General features: G+C 41.9%; 1 long non-coding RNA gene across 1 annotated transcript; it reads right to left on the bottom strand.

The window, feature by feature from the left end:
- Window positions 1-907: 907 nt before the first annotated feature.
- LOC146866037 (uncharacterized) lies at window positions 908-9,581 on the bottom strand. Its single transcript, XR_014976752.1, has 4 exons — window positions 9,542-9,581; window positions 4,467-4,547; window positions 3,784-3,897; window positions 908-2,295 (listed from the first exon to the last, which is right to left on the bottom strand). It is a non-coding gene; the product is annotated as an uncharacterized LOC146866037 (long non-coding RNA).
- Between the last annotated feature and the right edge of the window lie 803 nt (window positions 9,582-10,384).

Below are 10,384 nucleotides of genomic sequence, written 5' to 3'. Positions count from 1 at the left end.
CCCTCAAGCCAGAAATTGTATGAGAATAGTACAAGAAATGTGTGCCTGCCTTGTCGAGTCCCTCCAAAGAACCTGACTATAGCTATCCTCCTTTCTGAGCCGAGAGGCACTGCCCCTTAAGAACAGGTAAATGATGTAATGCATTGGACACTGACTCTGAGTGATTGGTGTTTGTGTTGTTGTTGTGCATGAAGTCTACAAGTATAATCTACACACAATGCAGGCCCATCCATAGAATTTTTGATTCTGAAATCTGGACTCCCTCGGTACACAACAGAGTCGGACACCATGATGATCATACTATACTCGCAGTCAGTCAGTAGGATCGGAGATGATTGATGGAATAACTCAGGGCATTTCATCAAGTGGCCAAAAAGGTAAATAAGTCAAGAACAACCACACCTGACCTACCTGTCTGTGTAGTGGTGGAGGCAAGTGTAGTGGTATGACTAACAGCGGTGCATTGATTTAATTACTTAATTTGGAAAATGCTATGTTGCGGCATATGTGTGCTCAGTGCTGTCTGGCTTAAAATCTAAGCTAAGTGGAGGTTGGGTGGGCACCGTGGGCCTGCTCTGCCCTATAGTTGTTGTAGGACAATGCTGGGAAGACATGATTTAGCCATGCCGCCTCTGAAAGTGTTCTTTTTGCACTCTTACTTAATATGCTTTTTAACTTTACTTTTCTCCTTGATGTTTCAATATCCCTTTTGTTTTTCCATATAAACTTATTACAGGCTGGCCTTTACCCTGTGCTATACTGCGAAAAACAACTCACACTTACCTTACCAATCCGCATCCGCTAGGCAGGCAGTGGCACCCAAGATTGCATGATGCAGCGTCCATGGAAGGATGGACCAAAAGGAATGCGTGATGCAGCTCCCAATTTGACCAAAACATAGTAACTTATAGTATCATCATCTTTTAATTTGATTCATTTTTTTATCTTTAATCATTACAAGCATGTGTGTTTTTGTTAATTTTGTTTGCTTATATATTTGACCCCTACAGCTATTTTTTTTATTTTCTTTGCTAGCTTTAAAACGAGTCCCAGTACAACAGAACATAAAATGCATGTACTTTGTGTCTCTCTGGGGTCTCTCTGGGTGCAATTGCATAATAATAATAATGAATAATATGCTGCTGCCCTGTACTACTAGTACTACTCATCATTAACCATCAAGTCATCAACATCATGCATGCATTTCCTTTTTCTCCCTTAACAGAATTCTGATGGTCGTCTGCCAAGATTGTGTATTGTCCATGTGTAGTGTTTGTCTTTGTCAAACCTTTCCCTCAAATACCCCAACCATTAATCAAATCCTAACCCTCTTCCTCCAGGCTGTGTGATTTATATTGAGGTGTGACTAATTTAAATTTACACCAATAATTGATCACACACTTGCTGGGGCGGACGTGGTGAAAGCAACACTAACTCAAGGCAGGGCGAGGATCTTATTCTGCTTGCCCACCCATGCTCAGTATTCATAATAATTTATCATTTATAATTTATAATATGGAAATTAATTTATCAATTCACATACTCACACCCTTTCTCGTCCAGTTGCAGACTGCATAGACTAGGAGCAGAGACTGACAGTACTATTAGGACACGTCACAAGTGAGGTTACCGAATCTATCTGTTGGTGTGTTACACTATCGCAGATTATTATTTCAATCAAAAACTGGCTGCGGCCTGGCAGCAGCAAAAGAAACCATGTGATGTAAAAGAGTAACCCACCCACAAAATATTTATATCATATGTAAAGTAAGTATAAACAATTGTTTACCCAAACAAAAAGAACTATTGGAAAAACCCACACCAATTCACCCATCCCTCTCCTCAACCCCAAACAATGTCCAAAGATTGTATACTCCAAAAGTCCATTGTCCGTGTAAACCTCAACTTTTCCCCAATGCCCCACCCCCACCCAAATGGAATTTGAAAAAGGGGCAAGGCGACGGTGTTCTAGCGGCGGGTTCGCAGTTGCCGGTTAATTGCAAGGACCTCCTTTACTTGCTCCTCTAGGCAACCCATCAATAGGAGCATGCGGGGCTTGAATGGTCTAAAATTGCATCCAAAGGGGGGGGGGGAGCAGTGTTGAATGAAGATGAAGTGCAACGGGTGACTGCCAGATCGTGGCGATGTACCACCGGGGGGGCCTTGCTTGGCCCCGGGGCAGTGGTGGAGGCTACAGCTGCTGCCGCCTCCTCCTCCACCAGAGCCACCAGCCACCGATATTCTCTGCGGATGGCCTCCTGCGTCCGGCGCCAGGCCATGGCTGCTAGCTCCTTCCTGTTTGGTTAGGAAGGAGTAGATATGTCAAGAAAGAAAAAAAAGACAATTGTAACCAATACTCTTAGCTAAACTGTAGCACAAAATTAACTATACACATAGCGGCACAGTAGCACTAGCAAGCACAGTACATAACATGTGTGGTATCTTCCCACTTCCTCAGCCTCTAACATTTGTGAGAGTTTCAGGCATTACTACTACTAGGCACTATGGAGTAGACAAGTCTTTCTCTCTCTTGCTTAGCTAAATTACCTTAGGCAATTAGGCATGCCAGCGTAGTCAGCTTGTGCCCTAGACAGACATACTCATGTCAAAAGACTCAATTTGTTTTATTACTAATTTACTAATGTCTGCAGGTGGGGCACCTGTAGTCTACAGCTACACAATTATCTTAGTTTTTTATTATGGCCATACTCTGTTACATCAATGGCAACTGCTCAGTTTCACTTTCACCCTGACTACTACAACAAGGCAGATGATATCTGATCCAAATGATTATTGATTACATATGAGACAATGGCAACCGATATAGGTAGGGACTAGGAAGTGGGCCTCAGAGTTGGATGGAGGCGCTTGATAATGGTGGGTGTGTACGGGTACATACATACACAATATATATGCTGTGCTTGCAAACTACTGTGAGTCAAGGGAATATTCTGAAATACAAACTTGAATCAAAAACCTTGAAAAAAACAGTCCTTGTTTCTCTTATCAGTGATTTTTCCATTTATCATTGCATTGCTCTTCTAGCATTATATTTCTTAATTTGAATCTCTTATTTTATTCTCCTTGGCTTTGCTACTCTTCCTTGGTTTCTATTTTTTATTACATTGTCTTCATCTAGTGAGTCTCCACCTATGCCATGATGATTGTACCATCCGGGCATCCATCCATTTAAAGTAAACATGGCTATCATTCTTCTTAAATAATCTCTCAACAATACTTTCACCAACAACATACATTTGTATTTAATTATTTTTTATCCACCACCCATGCGTCCTTCCTTGTTTGCCTTTGAGTTTGACCCATGAAACCCCCAGAGGATTCTTGCTATCACCCATAAAGTTTCACCCAGCCAGGCAGGCAGCCTTTCTTTCACTTTCCACCTATCCTTCAATCACCCATGCATCCGATTCCTATCAGCCACCTGTGCATTCCACGCATCCTTTTTTGCCAATCATATATATATACTATTACAAGTCGACCGCCCTTCCTCTTTCCATCCTTCTTTCCCTTTTCGTTCAACCCACCCATCAAGGTCGTATGACTCTTAGTCTTCTTCAAAAAACTTTCACAGCTAAGTTCGAGTCAGATAGAAGATACCATTAGTTACTCCACTCCCGCCGCTAATGCTATTGCTAATGCTAAGGGTGTCTTCTTCAATTGTTGTTCACAACAATTTAGTATCTCTTAACAGTACAGTACAATATACCCTTGCTGCGACTGTGTAACTATTGTCAAAAAGTAAGGAACATAAGTACAACTTACCACCTCCCACCACTGCTGCTAGCTCACGCACCCCTGCAGAAGCTGCTGCATCTGCTCCCTTCTGGCTGGCGTTACCTGCCCTGCTGTTGGCCCCGATACTGGTGGTCGGTATGCCTAGAAAAAAACATTACACATTTTTTAGATGGCATATACGCCTCCCCCGTTTATTCTTTTCACTAGCAAGATTGAGAAAATACCATACATACATACATATACAACACACATCACTAGAAATCGTTTACTAGAGTAGAGTAAACAGTAGTATGTCCTATCCTATCAAAAATAATAAAATATCTGGTTGGGCATTTTGTTGGTGGCAATTGCTAAAAAGCCTCTCAATCTCAAGAAGAGGACAACCCAAAGGACTGGACTCAGTGGCTAAAGCTATTGGTGAATCTAAGATTTAAAACTTTTTAACAATAAAGATTGACCAACTGGGCAAGCTACAGACAGACTAAAAGGAGTACAGATTCAGAGGCAGTTAGATTGATGTAAAAAAACACAGACGCTAGAAAAAATATAATTAGGAGGTAATGCAGGGATAACCAGAATTTCGAATCAGATAGATCGTAGAAGATTCGGTAAAAAAAGAATTAGGAAACGGAAATAATAGTTCGGAAAAAATAAGGTGCGATTAAAGTTAGGGATATATAATTATTAATGTTAACAACAGAAGGACTTACTGGGGCAATCCTGGCCCTGGGACGCATCTCCAGCTCCAAGTCCCACCACAGATGAACCTGTTGTCTTCTTGCCCCTGGATGCTGATCATGTAAGATATTTTAAAGAGACAAAAATTGATTGGAGTGAAATAGATAAAATATTTTTTTAAACGCTCTAAAAATATTTTTGGACCGGAAACAACAATTGCAATAAAATTGACCTATCTAATCTGATTGACTAGTAGTAGAAACGCGTACCGTCTAGTTATTATTTATTAATCCAGAATTCCATTTCAAATCCAGAATCCTAAACCTGTAAGTAAGTGCAGTTAGCCTAGCCCACCTAGTCCAGAGACATTTGAAAATAATTCAATTGCCCAAAAATATATTTGCTTCTTCTAAGTTTTTTCAATCTCATTCGAAATCAAATCATTAATGAATCAACCCCCTTTGACGGGCCAATTGTTCAGTAAGTCTGCATTTCCATTTATTTTGGTCCTCAAAAATGCATAGATGGACGCATGCATTTTGCATACAACAAATTGTTGGTTGGTTGCTGCGGATGTACTGATGAGTTGCTATATTACTCAGTCACTAACAAACTACAAAAGGTTCAACTAAGGACTGGAGTCGGCAGCATGTGACATGACGGAGGACGCGTCGGGCGGAAAGTACCAACTAATACTAAGTAACTAAACTACCTACCAATCCACCACTATCTTAGTGACAGGGCGAAGGAAAGGACTGGAGTCTCTCTAGCATTAACTAACTTAAGTTCTAAACTCTCTTGCATAATCAGCCCAAGCGAGCCCAAAGTTGCAAACAACTAAGATTAGTAGCGCCGAGCACCTGACTAGTGTCTAGCAGAATAACAATCACATAATTTAAGATTTTCAAACGTAATTTACCTGCATGTAAGCAGCAGCATTCTTGCTATTTGGGAAAAAATTTATATTCACAATAACACAGAACAGAACACACAATAGTACTATAATTAGCTACTCACCAAGCCCCACAACCTCAACACCTAGCAGGTCTAGCAGGTCCTGCTCCCAGTCCAAGATGTCTGACCACCGGTGAGTCAGCTGGTTATGGGTTCACCGGACCCCAGAGCAGCTAAACACTGCTCAGCGCACCCTGGTCCACCAGCGATGACTCTCTTGGGTAGCGCAGCTGTAGCCAGGCCTGCCGCCTGCTGCCAAGGTTAAGGTAAGGTGGTGCTGTACAAAAAACAAAAGGGCGCCCACCTCAACCTGAGAGAAAAGGGCCCAGGGCTGCACCCTTTCCCGGCGCCATCTGCCACAAGGAAGGTGGCTCTTGGTTGCAGGCGCAGCAGTAGCCTTGGCCTTCCCCTTCTTACTACTATAGGCAGTGGTAGCTTTAGCCATTGTTCTGGGTGAGTGGGGGGCAGAAAAGAAAATGTAGGAGTAAAAAATATAGTCAGGAGAAGAAGTAGGAAAGTAAAAAAGCAAGTAATATAAAACAGTAGACAAAATGCAGTAAAAGTAGAAATAAAACGCAAAATATACACTTTGAGAGAGAGAGGGATAGATACTAAATAAAAAAGATCAGAAAAACAGTGTAAAAAACAAAGGATTGGAAAGATTAGAGAGGATATGAAAAACAGGCCACAGAACGATGCAAAAAGTGGGAAAACAAGGAGCCGAGCCCATTGGCGATTGCGTGGTGAAGTTTGAGCACTAGTTGCCCCCGAAAACGCAATCCGCGTTGCCGAACATCAAAAACATCTCGCGAGCATGCGGAACAAGCAACTCTGCATTATCACATAACTCCGCGTAGCATTGTGGAGTATTTTTGTTGCTTCGCGTAGGCTCCCATAGCGTGGCTACACGAACTCCGCCCGGGCTTAACAATCATACACCCACTGCGACACTCCTGCACTCACTCACTCACACACTGGGGAAATTATCATTTTGTCGGACACCGTTGCGTAATCAGGACGGACTGACCTCTAATCAGCGGTCCCGCCCATAGCGTTACAAGGCAACTGCACATGGTGTGGTTGCATACTCCCATTTGTCTGTACAACAACGTGTGGAATTTAAGGCATTATGCCTGGTCCACAAAGCTTTCTTTGGGGGAGGAGCTAGAGATATTAAAAAAATGTTGATCCCCTATACCCCGGTCGTGCCCTGAGATCCAGTACTTTGGGCCTTCTTCAGGTAAATAGGATTAGGAGAGTAAGATGGGGTGGAAGAACTTTTTCAAACTGTGCAGCAAAGCTGTGGAATAATTTCCCAACTACTATGAGACTTTTGCCAAACCATCAACTCTTTAGGAAAGTCCTGAAGACCTGGCTGTTTGCCTCAATATAGTCCTCGCAATAAAGTTTGCACCACTTCCACACTCACTAGTGCCAGGACGCCATGGCAATCGAGCGCTTTATAAACTTATATCCTATCCTATCTATGGAAGCTCATGCTGCAACTGTAAACCGGCCTTAGCACACACCCCCATAGACAAATGGGAGTATCTGTTCATCCCTGCACTGCATGGCAGGCACCTCAGGCTGCCTGCCACACAGCGCAGGAATTAAATGGGGGGCAACATTGGTGCCCCCTTGGTCCCCAATCAGAGGCTACAGGGTGAAGGGAGCCCTGCTAGAGGCCCCCAATTTCGCTTTCTGACAGGCTTTCAATGTAGGACAGCCCGACATGGAAAGCCTGTCAGAAACCGACATCATAATCCGTACGGCAACACCAACCATATGGATTACGGGCAGGCCTCCAACTGGCCGATGGGCTTCTTGAGCCCGTCAGAATCCAGACGGAATGACTGTCAGGTTTCACAGTGGTCGAAACTGAAACCAGCAATGGGACCTGGGAACTTTCCAGGTCTCATCGTAATGAGGCCTCAGTGTCAAAGGTAAGATGTTACAGTTAGAGGATAACATTTTAAAAACCTTACAAATTCACTTAAACAAACAGGGTTACAGAGACGTTATAGTTAATAATTTGAATTTCAAAAAACCCCTTAGAAGTTGACCAAAAAAAACAAAGTAACAGGGATGTTATAGTTAGGCTCACATTTTACTCGTACAAAACCAGGGAATTTCAGCAGTTATAGTTATGTGAGCTAACTATAAACATACGTCCCTGCAATGCACTGCTTCTGACCTCACATATTACATCATTCATAACATTGTCAGTGACATTACGGATGACATCACTGATGACATCTCAAATTACTTCACTGATCCAATCCGCTACGTTGGTCATAGCATACTGGAAGTTGCATGTGGTGCTGGTGGTGTCTTTAGTCAGGAAGAGGATGTGGATTTAATAACAGTGACTTTAGATGCAGGTTATTAGCCTCAACTCACCCACTCACTCACTCACCTGTCTATTTATTTGACATTTGACTCTTTTATCCACTCAACATGCAGAAAACATGTACAAATTGTCAGTCATTGCTGAAGTACTTTCATAATGGGCATTAGCAAAGCCACTAGGGCTGACTTTGGCAAACTATATTTTATTGCAAACATGTGCCACAAAAGCAAAAAAACAAAAAAAGAAATTAGCCTGTAACCTTTTAGTGACATTTTTTAAACAGCAAGTCTTTTATATGTGCCACGCAAGTTATGATTATTATTTGTGAAGTAGACAAGAGCAAATTGCCTCCTAACCAAACACTCAAAGCGCAGCCAGTTACTATGTTACAGTGTCACTTAAACTCATTATAACACAAACCTGGCAAAAAAATAGGCAATATAATAAATAAATAAAGAATATAAAAATCATGCTTTGAAACAGCTTTGCAACTGAAGAGAAAGTAACTCATTTTTGGTGGATATGAACAATGTACACAGCTAAAGCTATTTTGAAGACCAGACCTGAAATGGTTAGCCCTGCTGGATTTGTCAATGCTTTTATTAAAACTTCCACCTCAGTATGGACGCAGGCAGCCAGACACTGGGAGCCACTTGCACATAGTTCAAGCAATGGATGCAGCACAACAAGTAAAGTTGTTGTGCTGTACTGTGTTGCCTGAACAGAAGAAAGTAAAACTGCACCATATCTACCTAGAAATGGTACAGTTCTGCTTCCTGCCTGCACGTTCTGCCCTCTCCCTGCGCCAGTGGCTGTCGGCAGAGGTAAGAGCGATGTCGCAAGCGCAAGGTGAGTGGTTTTATAATTTTTTTAATTTAATATTACCTATCCTATTGTCTGTCGACTTACACCCCCCACCCCGCCATGCCCGCCTCACCACTCTTAACTGTGCCGGCCGCCCTGCGCTGGTGCTCTTGTGGCTGCCATGCATCCGCGCAAGAACCCGTTGTGCCTTTTGTGAAAGCATGTCTGTGTTGTCCTGAGCAAACATGTTGTCCAGGAAGGCCTCCCTTTCAGCTAAAAAATTATGGTTTAAGGCAATGTCCTTTTGTACTCTTCTTTGTACATAAATCGTCACAAACCCTTTCTTGCAATCTCCAGCGAACCCATACTTGTAAATTGACATTTTTCAAGAGCCAAGCAATGTAACAACAGGGGCAGTGATTACCATTTTGCATTTGCTATTCTACTGTTTAACTGTACGTTTTCCAATGTAGGGCTGCGCCACGTATGAATGAAAAACCTGAATACGAGTTATGGCAGACGCTGAACTGAACAAAAAGACCAAGAATCTCCACCATTGGTATTCAGAGCGCTCCCTGAAATTTGAGTCTAAAAGCAGATACGGGAGCTCGGCAGAGGAGAACAAAAGTTAATTTAACATTGGGATTCGCTTCGGCTCCAGGTAAATTAGCTGAACCTTAAATTGACACAGAAGAAACTTAACAGTTAAAACATACGCAAATTAAAAGCAGTTTAACCACGAACACATTTTTTATGCTCGAATTACTTTTGTCTTTTTCCACTAAAATAAATAATTCAAAGTTTAGCCACCGTGTTTTTAGTAGCAGAGAGTATTACGCACATTATCATTTTCTGACCCTCAGTATTTTATAAACAGCCATTCTTCTTCCATAATATGCTCAGCCACGTCACTTTCATTTCGTAAGCATGTGTAGATAACTTTCATTTCAGAAAAATTAACATTTTTTATCAAAAGAACGAGTAATAAAATAATCTTACTTGCTTTACACAGAGGAGAGATCTTCACCGTAAAAAGATCAAAGCTTTTTGCCGCAGGGAGCTTATATAGTCAGGTACGCATACACCTAACAAGAACGGAATGCACCCCATGCATTAGCGATTGGCCAGCACATGTCAGAATATTTACACACGCCCAACACCACATCCCACCGCGGCCGAAAACAGGAGATTTGGCTCAAAGTAGGAAATCGAATTTACAAAGTACATCAAACAAAATCTATATACAGACTTGCAAAAGTGCTATCAATCAGCCTTTTTCAGACCTGGTTCACATTTCTGATGAGATGTTTGAATTTTAGAATTCTAAGGAAACTTTTGAAACTCTCACCTTGTTCCATTAGTCTTTTCCCAGTGTAGGCGTTTGGTTGTTTATAAGCTTTGTATAGACGATACTTCTTAGAAGAGTTTTACATCGAAACATACTGATTTTCTTTCAATCAGAAATGAATTCAGCAATAGACAAAGGCAGCCCAGATTAAGGCGATTTCTACATTGAGCAAAAGTATATTTTACTTATAAATATTTTATTTGTATAGTATATTCTTTATGAATTATTTGCTTCTATGTACATTTGCGAGTGGCAAAAGTGATTCATGTGAGAGGGATATATTCATCTTTTGGGTGCACTTTTTTACATGTCCATTCATGCGGAGAGGGGTTACACTGACCTCTGTTATGCATTTCATATATAATTTAGAAGCAGTGGAGGCTTGCCGAGCAAGTGCTGCGGTGCGGGGGGATGGGTGGGTGGCGGGGTGGTGGAGTCTGACATACAACGGACAGGAGTAAGGTAAGTAATGCACCTTTTTCCAAGTAGGGACC

Source organism: Triturus cristatus, chromosome 2_1 (genome assembly GCF_964204655.1).
Source record: "Triturus cristatus chromosome 2_1, aTriCri1.1, whole genome shotgun sequence".
In the NCBI taxonomy this organism is placed as follows: Eukaryota; Metazoa; Chordata; class Amphibia; order Caudata; family Salamandridae; genus Triturus; species Triturus cristatus.
This window is presented reverse-complemented; position numbering and strand designations above follow the sequence as displayed.